This window comes from Podarcis erhardii (assembly GCF_964252035.2).
Source record: "Podarcis erhardii genome assembly, chromosome: 2".
NCBI lineage: Eukaryota > Metazoa > Chordata > Lepidosauria > Squamata > Lacertidae > Podarcis > Podarcis erhardii.
Window position 1 is genome coordinate 16,235,873 of NC_138498.1, and position 14,073 is coordinate 16,249,945.

At 40.8% G+C, this 14,073-nt stretch overlaps 2 protein-coding genes across 4 annotated transcripts in view; one reads left to right on the forward strand and one right to left on the reverse strand.

Moving 5' to 3' along the window:
• Positions 1-14,073, forward strand: part of AQP6 (aquaporin 6) — a 150,676-nt gene that overhangs the window by 109,856 nt on the left and 26,747 nt on the right. The gene's annotated exons all lie outside the window — the stretch shown is intronic.
• Positions 1-14,073, reverse strand: part of RACGAP1 (Rac GTPase activating protein 1) — a 61,087-nt gene that overhangs the window by 19,711 nt on the left and 27,303 nt on the right. The window contains exon 1 of one of the 3 annotated variants that reach the window (XM_081849694.1): positions 11,154-11,308. The exons of 1 other annotated variant lie outside the window; for it this stretch is intronic. The gene's annotated coding sequence lies outside the window, so the exon portion shown is untranslated. Of the gene's footprint in view, positions 1-7,734; positions 7,892-11,153; positions 11,309-14,073 lie in introns of those variants that run through there. One more of the 3 variants, XM_081849695.1, reaches the window with a different exon arrangement.

A 14,073-nucleotide genomic window follows, 5' to 3' on the forward strand; every position in this document is an offset into this window, starting at 1 on the left:
TTAAGAAACAACACATTATAGATGCTGTCTTTTGCTGAAAGACATCAACATCCCTTCTCATCTCAACCTCAATGTGAGACACCATGCAGCGCTGTTTTATTAACACAATGAATAAAGTGCTTTACAAAACTTTATAGGCACAAAATAGGTCCTGGAGCACAACATATTTACACTGTAGAACAGACAATAAGGAAGGCACAAAGATGCAAATACTTGCAGACCCTCTGAATGTCCCTATTTTCCAGGGATAGAACCAGATTTATAGAAGCCACCCCAGTTTCTGATTTAATCCCAGGAAGTCCGGCTTTTCCTTAGGATGTGTCAATTTTATTCAGAGAAATGTTGGAGATTCTGTACTTTGATTGTGTTAGTTGGAAATTAATAGTTTAATTCAAGGTTGGGCTAAATGGGGTCTGCATGTACAAAGTGAGGCCCACTCAAGAAACATGCCTCCCTCCGACAATGCCCCCCAAACTTGCTCTTTGGATTTCCCCAACCCTCTGCAGCAGATTTAGGGGAGGGGGTGTTCCATTGCACAAGCAGACCTCATTCTGTATACTCAACAATTTAGCTGAATATCGCTCTTTGTTTAATAACCAAGTCAAAGGCATCAAGAAAATGTAAGTTTAGAGGAAGGATCTGAAGGAAGAGAACTCGGGTTTGGGCACAGTTTTTAAAAATTAAGTATCACTGGTTTAAAGTGGAACACAAATACAAACATTTAAGGAAGTTTAACTTTCAATGGGGCATATCCAGCACTGCAGGTCTGCTGGCACTACAGGCTTCCATGCATGCAAGGAATTTCATAATCAGCTCCAGGGGGTTGAGGTACCCCCTGGAGCAGATTTGGGGGTGCTTGCAGGGTGAAGAGATAAAATGAAAGTCCCATTACACCAGCGGAACCCCAACCTAATATCTTATAACTGAATTCACGACACTCTAAGAGTCACATTAAAAACAGCCTTTAATTTAACATTGGAGATAATATCCGAAATTACCGTATTTTTCTGTATATAAAACTAGAGGTTTTTTTTTACCTAAAAAAATGTTTTAAAAGGGGAGGTAGTCTTATACACTAGGGCAATCTCCCCCCATTTTCTTAATTTTGAGTCCCCAAAAATAGGGGGCATCTTATACATGGGAAAATACGGTAAATTAAGCATGACAACAAATTATGTGTGTTAATCTTATGGAAAGCTACAAATATATATTACTTTTACAAATCTACACAGTATAGAAAATGTGCTTTACCACAGGATCCTGGCCTTAATCTTTAAATAGCTGGTTGGCATGAGTCCAGAGGGAGCTAAACAGAAATCCACTGCTAAAAGAAATGGGATAATTGTGAAAGCAGCTGAGTCTATATGCAAAATGCATTTTTGCTGCGTATCCATATTTTTCCAAGTATATTCCTAGCTAGTATTAAATGACTGCTTAGCTGAAGTGCAATGTTTTCACTGTCCAAACAACTAGTTAACAAAGGTGCTTGTTCAGAAAATATATGAACTGCAAAATAGAAAATCTGACTTAAATTAATAATTTAAACTGGATGCTTCGAAATTCACAATGGGCTGGAATACAAATCAGGATATTTCTGTCAAAACCATCTGGAGGATTAGAAATGTTTCAAGTGAAGCCTAAAATTAGTGCAATGTTTAACAAATATAAAAGGTGTATTTTGGTGAGATCTCTGAAGAGGCTTGGGGTTAAAAAATTATTTTTGCAAGCTACTGTTCCTGTTTCAAGTTGCTTTTAAAATCCATGACATGGTCAGCTCATTTTTCAAGCAGCAGAGCCTGTGACATCATAGCAGTGATTAAAGGAGAAATTGCTAGTTCAGCAGTGCGGAAATTGCTTCTTCAATCCATGTAGCTGCTGGAAATGTGTATGGGAACTATGGCTAATAAATTATCACCAAGTAGAGGCCAACACATGCATTGTACCATACTGCTGGCATCTGCTGCAGACAAAACACCACCTTCACAGCAAGAAGGCCACAGAAAAATGTTTTAAGTGCAAATTACAAAAAGCATCCTGACTGAGCAAGCATGCTACAGTAGCTGTTCAGCTTGTAAGATTTTAGATGTTCTAAAAGGCTGAATGGGATGAGGTTTCTATAGAAATTTCTGGCCATGCCCCTGCCCCCACACTTTCACTTCCCACATGCTTCAAGCAATACTCTTAAAAGCAGAGTTAAAAACTCAGATATATAAGCTGGGTGCCAGATGACACCTTAAATCTAGGTTACATTTGCCTCAAGAAAATATCTATTCGCCAGGGGGTCAGATTAGATGACCCTTGAGGGCCAGATCCAATACTACAATTCTACGATCTCAACTACATTGCTTGACTGTAGCTTGCTCTTACAACAACTCACTTGTCCCTGTATGCAAGAAGAAGAAACACGCACAGGGGAAATGGTATTACAGTGGTACCTCGGGTTAAGAACTTAATTTGTTCCGGAGATCTGTTCCTAACCTGAAACTGTTCTTAACCTGAGGTACCACTTTAGCTAATGGGGCCTCCCGCTGCCGCCGCACGATTTCTGTTCTCATCCTGAAGCAAAGTTCTTAACCCTAGGTACTATTTCTGGGTTAGCGGAGTCTGTAACTTGAAGCGTATGTAACTCGAGGTACCACTGTAATTATGAACTATGACAGAGGTTTTAAAATTGTGGTCGCCAACCTGGCACTCAGAAATCTCCACGTAGTCACAACTGGACCTATGCCAGTAGCAAAACGCACCTGGCTAATTTCTAACACTGCTTAAAAGAAAACCATTGAATTTACAGTACAGTGGTAACTCGGTTTACAAACAGTCTGGTTTAAGAATGATTTGGTTTACGAACTCCGCAAAACTGGAAGTAGTGTGCCGGTTTGCGAACTTTACCCAGGTCTAAGAATGGAATCCGAACGGTGGAAGGGCACTGGTGGTGGGAGGCCTCATTAGGGAAAGCATGTTTCGGTTTAAGACTTCTGGAACGGATTATGTTCGTAAACAGAGATACCACTGTATATACTGTAGACTGCAGAACAAGTTGTGATTTCTGACAGCTCCAGAGTTCAATAAATAAGCCAGTGCAGTGGGTGTTAGACTAGAATTGAGGAGATCCAGATCTCAGCTATGAAGCTAACTAGCTGAACTTGGGTCAGTCACTGCGCTAGATTCAGACATAATCAGGATGGATAAAAATCAATGAAAATATATATATATATATATATATATATATATATATATATATATATAAAATCAGATTTTTAAAAAATTTAAATCGGATTTTTAAAATAAAATGCTTTTGGAGGAAAAATCTTTTAAAGATAATTTTCTATTTAAGTTACATTCTAGCCAAAGGCTATTCATCAGGAAATAAGGATTTGTTTTAAGTTTTTATGTGTGTTAAAACTCAGTCTATGGTGTGTTTTTTATTTAAAAAATAGTTTAACCACATTAGTTAACAAACTTGGATCCATAGGCTATAATGTTATTGTTTTAGTGAAATAGATTGTTTAAATTTTTATTAAGAAAATGGTTATTTTTCTCCTTCCAATAAAGTATAGCAGAAAACTTGTCCAAATATAAACAGTTAACTTATTAAACCTCACAATAATTTCATAATTATCTGTCTATGTATTTCAAATAGTATAACCAAATCAGTAATTTTTGATATAACTGTAAAAATTTATTATTCCAAAAATGAAACCTTCCTCTGGTTGTCAGTATTAAGATGCCAGCAAGGGTGAACCTTTCTGTAAAAAAGGGATTTAAATCAAGTCTTACTGACTACTGATTTAAATTGATTTGATTTAAATCAAATCCACCCTGAACATAATGTCACATCGCAGTTTACTGTTATAAAAACGAGCCTAGTATCCCTCCAGGTTTACATGCTCTCTCTCTGACAGAGCCACAAGAAATGCCAAAGCTTTTGCTTCCATTATTTATTAACCACAACTTGCTGCATCACCCAAACCTAGACAATCTGTACTTAATCTTAACTAGGGTTTGTTGAAACAAGCCAATTTCAGACTACTCTACTACTTAACACGTTATGTTACGTTAACTTCTGTGCATGATGGTCAGAATCAACGGCCACACCTAACCAAAGAGCTTCTGTTTCACCTTAATACAAGTAAAACTTCAAGCTACAAACTTGGGATATTTAGCACTAGCAGCTGGAATCTTTTACTGCGTGGAGACTGGGGTGATGTGCAACAACATATTACAGGTACAGTGGTACCTCTGGATGTGAACGGGATCCGTTCCGGAGTCCCGTTTGCATTCTGAGCAGAACGCAACTCGCGTCAGCGCCTCTCGCGATTTGCTGCTTCTGCGCATGACATCATTTTGAGTGTCTACAGCGAAACCCATAAGTAATGTGTTCCATTACTTCTGGGTCGCCACAGAGCGCAACCTGAAAACGTTCAACGTGAAGCAACTTTAACCCGAGGTATGACTGTACTGGTTCATGTATCACTTATTTCTCAATGTAGCTGCAGCCACCCCACATGGAGTATTTTAGCACATATGAACCAGGCCCAAGAACCTTTCAACTGTTACAATGGGGAAAAGTTTAAGTCTGTTATTCAAAAGCACATGTAACAGATTCCACTTCAGCCTCTTGAACCATCAGAAAAGGCTAGCCTCTCTAGTAGGCTGCATACAGGAATGCCAACTATTTTATCAAGAGTCTAAATATTGGTATCTTAGCAATTTATGCCAGCAGCTGAAATATAAATTATGGAAAGCACAAAAAGGAAAGTAGAAACAGCCCTGTTTTCATCTCTGCAGGAAGAACAGGTTTTTGAAAGAATGTTGCCTCTCTGCCCCACTCAAACAAAATGCCACAATTATTTTTTTCCATTATAGATGAATGCTTCCAAGTCTCTAATCACATACCACATAGCTAGTGCTATGCAATAAGAAAATGTCTCAGACTTACAGTTGATGCCTATACATTACCCTTCTATATACCTCACAATTAGGTAATAAATTGTAAGATCTGCCCAAGGATTAGATGGGGGTTTTAAGGTGTCTCGAGAACTTAATTCTGGGGTCACCTTGAGGCCAAAACCCAAGTAATTCCAACCTTGCTTGCTGCACAGTTCAGCAAGAGGTGGAAGGGTGGCTATCTTCCCCACACCCCAACCCTCAAAAAATACATAGAATTGATGCAAGTTGGAGAAGCAGCGTTCCTTCTCATTTCGTTTCAGCTCTTTGTGCTTTTGATACTCAGCTTAGCAGCTAAGTAGCTGAACAGAAAACTGAGTGACTAAGAAGGAAGAAGAGAAAGGGGTGTGATTTGGAAGACTGGAAGGATGAACATGGAATGACCAGGTAGACTGAAGAAAGGGGGATGTCACAGGAATCAGAGAGCAGAGAGGGCACATCCCAGGGTTCGAAATTAGCAGGGCTCTAGGCGCATTTTGTGCCTGAAGATTCTCCATTTGCAAGCACCTCAAGAGGTCTGGGTGCCATTTTCTGCACCTGGTTGACACTCAAGGATTACAGAAATGTATGTGCTTAGAAGCCTTGAAGTATATGTTAAGGAAGGACAATACGTTAAGGAGTTTAACAATAAAGAGTAGAGCAGAGCTTTCCAAACCGTGTGTCGCAATACATTAATGTGTCGGCGTGTCGCACAAATGCTCCCCAAGGGGCTGGAAAGGGGTTAGTTTAGCCTCCGGTTTGCTAGTAAAACTGAATCACTGTGTCACAAAGTGTTGCATGTCTAAAGTGTCACCAACATGAAATGTTTAGAAAGCTCTGGAGTACAGTGTTTTGAAAAATGAAGTTTGGTACCAATATTTTTATTATAAACACCAAATTAAACATGTATTAACAATTTCTGTTAACAATGCGATGTTAACAATGTGTCATGTGAATTGCGTATTAGTTCATGCTTTTCAAAATAATAAATAAAAAGTGTTGCCGACCCCCCCCCCCCGCAGTGGCAAGTAGACCTTCTGTTTTGCAACCCACAATTCAGGTCCCAGAAGCCACTTGTTTCCTAGTTTACCCCTCTCAGAGCTACAATTCTGAGCACCCTTAACAAACTACACTTCACATGATGCAAATTCAAGCATATTTATTCTAATTCTGCTGAAAACTGACTTTTACCCAGATCCCTTGGATGGGTGCTTTCTGCCTCACTCCCTTTATTTGGTCTGTCCAAGACAGAAGGGGAGATTGATCCAGGAGAGGGGCAAAAAGAAACAACTAGCATGAGTATGTGATCATGGGCCAAAAAGGCTGGCAATCTCTATGCCCATGTCACATTTTTTCCCCTGGAAGAAATTGCCTGTTGTCTTTTTATCACCTTATTCCTTTCCCTCTTCCATTTCTGCCACTCCAGACAAAATTACCACCATTAATGGCTCTCCAAATCTGCAGGCTGAAGTAACCCTGCACTCCTTATATCATTGTAAGTCTGACTATGGTGGATGTAATGCTGATAAAGAACTACTCAAAACGCCAGACCAAGAAAATCCAGATATGACCTTCTCTCTCCCAGCTATAAATGTGGACCAATGAGAGAAATGCATTTGTACAACTGGCTGAAGCTTTCAGTATTACAGCATGCAAACAGGAACAAAAATGTGATTATTGTGTCAAGTGAGAAATTAGTTGTATGAAAGCCCAGAGTAAAGGCAATAGCTAAAGATATTCATTTAAATGGGCACTGATGACTACAAGAGGTTTGCTCAAATGAGCATTTGTGGTATTTGATGGCTACTAGCTTGGATGAGGACTGGTGTGGAAATAGCAGGAATGTAAACAAAATTCTTGCAATAAGCCCTGCTGACAAGGAGCCATAGCTGTTGCCTTGGGGTAAATGCAAGCTGCTTTAACAATCAAAACTTGCCAGTATCTACTTGTACATTTTAATACAAGTAGATACTGCAGAAAGTGCCATGTCTGAATATTCTGCAAAAGGCTACTACTTGCACTTGGGGAAGCACAAAACAATTCTTTTCCCATGCCCCAAATACTTACGTTAAAATATTACCCATTATTACCAACACAATCATATACCTGTCTATTCAGAAGTAAGATTTGCTGAACTCATGGGTCTAACTCCTAAGTACAGCGGTGCCCCGCAAGACGAATGCCTCGCAAGAAGGAAAACTCGCTAGACGAAAGAGTTTTCCGTTTTGGAGGTGCTTCGCAAAACGAATTTCCTATGGGCTTGCTTCGCAAGACGAAAATGTCTTGCGAGTTCCTGCGGGTCCCCCCCCCTTTTTCTAAGCCGCTAAGCCGCTTATCCACTAAAAGCCGCTAAACCGTCAATGGGCTTGCTTCTCAAGACGAAAAAAACGCTAGACGAAGAGACTCGCGGAACGGATTCTTTTCGTCTTGCGAGGCACCACTGTAAATACATACTGGATAGCAGCAAAGTAGTACTGTCATTTTCAATCCAATTATAGTCACTATTTCATCCACATAGGAAACACTGTGGGCCTATAGTCTTATTTCCTTTTTAAAATTATTAATACAATGAAGGAAGAAACCTATTTTAAATACTGCAAATTTAGAAAAACCAGGGATAAAAACTTTTGCAGAGAAATGAGAATGGAAAGGCATTTTTTACAGGCACCATACATATGTGTTAGCCAAGGTTACTCAACAGAACATCTTTCTTCTGCAAATCCATGAAAGCTTTGTAAATGCCATGTTTTCAGAAAGGTCACAGATAAGGCACAAGAAAAAGCAGCAAATCATAGGTGTTCTTCTTACCGTGGGTCAAAGCTAGCTGCTCAGTCTTGTACAGGATTAGTTATAGGCAATTCCCATATGTTGAGTGGCTGACTCCATTTCAACCTCTTCCAAGTCACAGGCATCTTCAGGAATGCCCAGATTCAGAAATTCTACAGCTCAGTGAGGTCACATAGACCAATGAGTTTAAATTAGAATTTGGTCATAAACAGACAACAATCTGAGCTCTGCAGAAATAAGGGGAGAAAATCTCTTAACACCCCCTAAACCAGGGGGGGGGGGGGATAAGATAACCCAGTGGAAGCTAAGCATGCTCAGTGGCCATGGAATCCTGAAAGACCACTGGTGGGGTAGGGGTGGAGACAGGTGGGAGGGGGAACACCGTAGAGTATTGCGAAGGACAGTATTCCGAATTTTAGGTTGTAAACCACCCTAGGACCCGCTGCTGAAGAGTGGTTCAATTTAATAATAACAATAACGGAATTTTAGTTGGTAAACCACATCAGTTTTTTTAATACGAAACTGCCTATAAATTATTTTAATTCATTAGCCAGTAGCCAAATGTTGTCAGTTGAGTATCAATAAGATCTATTCCAGACAGTAATATAGATACCCATATAGCAAAGAGATGCTGTATGGCAGGCATTACTACAGGGGACACAGCGCCTTGCCCCTCCCCACCCGGGACCCCCATAAAGCAAAGATGCTGCTTAAGTATTTTTGCCTGCTCTTAACATGTTTGTAAGGAATGTTATTTGCCTTTTGGGCAGGAACATGGATGTGTTTGCTTTTTAACAAATGTTTTGAATTTGTACTATTTGAAATGTTTTGAATTTGTACTATTTTATTGTTTGTATTTGCATTATTGTCTTTGTAGGTATCTTTTGGCTGAAAGGTGGCATATAAACAGCAACATAACAGTAACATTACAATGGCCAGTTTCAGATGCGACATAAGCAAATCAGCTTAATTGACCATGATCAGGAACCAAAGAACACACCTAAGTTCCCAAATGTGATATGTGTGGGAAAAACAGCCACAAGTGCTAGTTTGGATACAAACATTAAGCCAATACTTCATAGTTTGCTGCTCCTGGACTGGGGAGAAATTGCTCAAGCTGCTTTCACCAACAGGGAGCTCGTGCACAAACTAATAACACTAGCTATAAACCATACTTAAGCTTAAGTCTAAGCGTGGACACTGTCATAAAGTTTCACAATCATACAAGAGGCACCTATTAGAAGGCAATATGATACCCGCGCTCCTCGATTCCTGCACCCTGGAGGCTCAGACAGCAGCATGAGAAGGCCTTAAAGAATGAATTTCCTAAGACACAGAAAAGAAGCAGGTGTTATCAGATTATTGAAGGAATAATTGCAAGCAGGACTGCTGTCCTCAGGGCAAGGACTTTAGCAAAAAGAGGAAGGGAAGGAGAAGTTCTTATCATGCAGGAACGAGATGCATTCCAGCCCATATTTGGCAAATTGACTAGCCTTGATCCTATCCCATTTCAACTTCTGGTTGTCACTGCCTTGTCATTATCCCTCCTCTTCACCATCTAATCAACTTATAATTCTCCACTGGCTCCTTCTGTACTGCATTCAAACATGCCACTATTTTCTGGGGGGAAAGAAAGAAACAAAAAAAAAAAAAAAGAGAGAGAGAGAGAGAGAGAGAGAGAGCTCAGCTGGATCAGGCCAAAGGACCAGCTAGAAATTGGTATTCCAAGCCATAATGTCTCTATTAGTGGAGGAAGAATATTGCCAGTGTAGCTAGTAGCCACTGACAGACAGCCTTATGCTTCATAAATTTATCTAATCGTCTTTTAAAGTCATCCAACCTGGCAGCCATTAGTACATCTTGTGATAAAGAATCCCTTGACCCATGTTGCCATCCCCAACCAGTGCCTGGTTTCTCTTCTGTGCTTTCCTCAGAACTCCTGAAAGCGCACCACTTATTCCTGCTGACTCAGCCTTCCTACTCTTATTTTAACACACACATACAATCTGACTTCTGCCCTCACCAAAATGGCCAGTGATTATTCTGCTGCCAAATAAAAATGATTCTACAGTACTTCTCTTTGTCCTAGAGTGCACTGCTACATTTTATATAGTTGATCTTTCTCGATAACCTTTATGCTCTTGGTTCTTGCAACTCTGTCCTGACCTTATTGCTCACTCAACCTTTTCACAGAGGGAAGTTCTTCCTTAGCTTTCCTCTACTCCACTGGGGTGCATCAGAAATTTTGTTCTCTGCCCTCAGCTATTCTTTCTATCAAGGTCATTTCTCCAAAGACAATTTTGCAAAAATCCGGCCCTCCACTGTCAGCAAAAACTTTAATTCATGCACTTCCAGCTGTGGCTATAACAATCTCCTCTTTGAATGCCCATTCTCACTCTGGAACCAAATCCACCTCTCTCATTACTCAAGATTCACATGATTCCTCTCCTTACACTGACCTCCTGTTTACTCTTGTATCCAGCAAATACTCACTTGTCTATCTATACCTTTGATACGATAATCTTTATTGTCATTGTCCCATACAGGACAACAAAATTTTAAAAAATCTACATAGTAAGACATTCAAAAACCTATGGGTGGCCTGCCCACGCTATCTTTCTGCTTTCAGGTCCTAAAACATACCTGCCTGTGATCTTTGCTCATCCACTGCCACACTCTGAAGGTACTGAATGTGTTCTGTTTCCTATATGGATTCTGCCCTTTCTCCCTATCTGTTCCCAACGCCTGCAGATTCCTCCCATAATATCTTATTAATGTTGATTTCGTACTTTTCTTTCCTTTATTTCATCATGGAGCTCAAGATGGATAACACAGGGGTGCTCCTGTTTCCAAGAATCAAAATAAACGTTATTTGCATCAGCCACCAGCCAATAAAATAAAATGTACAGAAGAGAAAGGTAAAAACTTAACTATATAAAATAAATTTTGGGGATTTAGATCAAGATGCGCAAGCTTTCAGGAGCTTTAGAAATCACCAAGCTAGAAACCTTCATCAAGCCTCGCCTCCCATCACCCTTCCTCAGAAGTGAATGAATATATATTTTCAAAAACAAGCCTTTGGCAATACTTTCTGCGGCGGGAAGGTTTCATGGAGTGGGGGGCAGAATAAATAAAATAAATGAGTAAGTAAAATATATGACACAAGTACACTTGAAGGGAGAAATTTGGAAACTTCCACATTCTCGCCCCACAATAGCTAGTTATCTTCGTAACTACGCAGATTTTTTATTATTAATAAATAATAATAATAATAATAATAATAATGCTATTTCAATTATTTACAGGACGCCCGCCCTGCTCTTTCCAACCGCTTCACTCCTTTTCTGTCAGATGTTCGCTCCACGCCAAGCGTCCTCGAAGAGCCCCGACGGCCTGGGACCAGAGAGACCCCCACCGACCCACCCACCCCCGTTACCTACCGGCGTCGGCGTGAGAGGAAATGCCCTTCTGCCGTCGCGGAACCGTTGTTCCCTCAGCCCGCAGAGACAGGCGCTCTCCAGTCACCCAACGGCTTCGCACGGCCGTTGGCAACCGCCTCCCAGTTTGAATCGCGCCAGCCTGACGCCTCTCGAGATCCCGATTGGCTGCGCCGTACTGGCACCGCGAAGCTGAGCGTGACGACACCGCGCACGCTCCCTGACGCGCCGCGCGTTTGGCCTATCAGCCCGGAGCGGGACGCTCGCGGCGCCGTCTTTCTCAAGGGCAAGGGCTTCTTTCCTCCCGGCCCCGCCCCGCTCACCTCTATTAAGTGCCCACGCGGCCCAATTAGGTAGGCGGTGTTCTTGTGATAGCCGTCTCACCTCAGGCCAATTCCCACCTTCTGTAGTTCCTATTCCATTCATGCAGGACAAATCAAGCCCATGAGGCGGGAAAAGGGTAGGAGGTTAACATTAAAGGCAAGCGACAAGGAATCTCTTTCTTGTAGTTCGCATAGCACTGCTTTTATATTTGCTTCTAGGGGACATTTTTAAAATTCCTCATTGCTGAAAAGGCTGAGTTTTCTCTTCTATACTGTATTAGAGGAGGGCAGGGACGACGACCAATCCCCCCCCCACTCCTAAATTAAAAGAAAAATAGGGTTTCCCAGCTTGGACTCGTGTGCATTTAATAACTGGGGGGGGGGGCGTGGATTAACAATATTATATATATATATATATATACACACACACTGCTTTTTCTGGGGGGAAGCAGGGGTACACATACCCCTAAACAGTTTGTGAATTCAACTGCCTCATTGAGGAGCAGTATTTCAATATGAGTAGGAAAATGAGAGTACCCCTAAATGTTTTTTAAGGGGGAAAAAGCTCTCTGTGTGTGTGTTTCAAAATCCACATTACCTTTAGAGGGCCAACCAAAATGTCCCCAAATAGTGAGCAAGCTCCAGAACTCTTCATCATACTGGATGTTAATCAAAATGGGGCAGGGTGGTTTAATGTTGAAGCCGCATAAACCCGGTTCACAAGTAATGGTGAGCCAAACATTTACTGTGGACACGGCACTCCTGCTGCACTGCTGTGAGCTAAGCCATTATTATTATTATTATTATTATTATTATTATATTTATATACTGCCCTTCCTCTAAATCAGGCATGTCCAGTTCCCAAGAGACTGCGATCTACTCCCACGATAAAAAAAAACCTGGCAGTGGTCTACCCATTGGACTGACCAAAGTTTTGGGGAGGAACAGTGGCGTAGGAAGGGGGGGCGGAGGGGGCTGGCAGCCCCGGGTGGCACTCTGTGAGGGGTGACAGGATGGCCCCTGCCTCCCCCCAGCTGTAGAGTGGCCGAGGGTGCCCGCAGTCTGTACCGTCACTGTGCCACTTGCGCGGCAGTCTGTACCGTCACTGTGCAAGCGGCAGCCTGTATGGCTGCGCCGCCCTGGGTGCCAGTATGGGTGCCAGTATGGGAGGAAGACCCAAAGTAGTTGAGCTTTTTTTTTTTTTTTTTTTTTTTTTTGCTTCTTGCTTTTCTTTTAATCAACCAGGGACACCCCGCAATCGACGGGTTGGACATGCCTGCTCTAAAGATCTCAGCGTGGTTCACAAGAAAATAATAATTTTGTTGATCAATGTGGGGTATAAAAAAATGAAAGATGCCCAATTGCCTAACAATTTGAGCAACTTATAGGGATGTGGAATTCTAGTGCAAACTTTACACAAGGCTGGCTGCATTATTACCAGATAAATGAGATGTTTAAAATAGAGGTGAAGGAAAGAGGATACGAAGAAAAAGAATCAATATTCCAAAAAGAGATAATAAATAGTGATTATAAGAACCTTTCCAAAATGTATAAACTACTGCTGGAGTGGAATACGAAGGATGAGGAAGTGAAGTCAGTGATGGTACAATGGGCAAGGGATTTAAGGTATAATATCCAAATGGAAGACTGGGAAAAGCTGTGGAGAGTAAATATAAAGTTTACAGCCTGTACACTACTAAAAGAAAATGTAATGAAGATGCAATACAGGTGGTATATGACTCCTGTAAAATTAGCTAAGATGTACAAGATAGATAATAAGTGTTGGAAGTGTAAACTTATGGAGGGGACGTTTTATCATCAATGGTGGGAGTGCAAGAAAGTTAAAAGCTTCTGGGAGGACATATACAATGAACTGAAAAAGATGTTGGGTTATACTTTTGTAAAAAAACCAGAAGCTTTTCTACTATGCATTATGGGAAAGGATATTAGGAGAAAGGATTGTAAACTATTCCAGTACGCGGTCACAGCAGCCAGAATTGTGATAGCCCAGAGGTGGAAGCAGGAAGAAATGCCAACAGTTGCAGAGTGGAGAGCAAAATTGATAGAATACGCTGAGTTGGATAAATTAACAGGGAAATTAAGATACTTAAAAGATCAAAAGTTTATTGAAGATTGGGGGAAATTTGTGGGTTATCTGGAGAATAAATGTTTTGTAAATACAACGCTAGTGGGTTTTAAAGAGGCACTGTAAAGAACTAACAAGTATTGTTCAAATCGAAATAATGTATAAAGGGAGGTATGTATGGCAATATGTAAGGATGGAATGTGATTTAAAGATTCAAATTCGAAGGAATGTCAACGTCGCTGAAGGAAGTCAAAAATGAATGAAAAGTGTTGAAGTTCGGATATACTGTATTTATAATGAAATCAATAAAAAAAATTTTTTAAAAAAAGGAATTCTAGTGCAAACTAATAGAAAATAAACTATCCATATATAGATTTTCATTTTCAAAAACAATCCATTTTTTTTTTTATAAGCAAAATATAGCACATACAAACAAAGCACACATGGTTTGGGCTTAGCATGTCATCCGAACCTGGGCTCGTGGTTGTACCCAAGGTTTGTTCTTGGGTTTAGG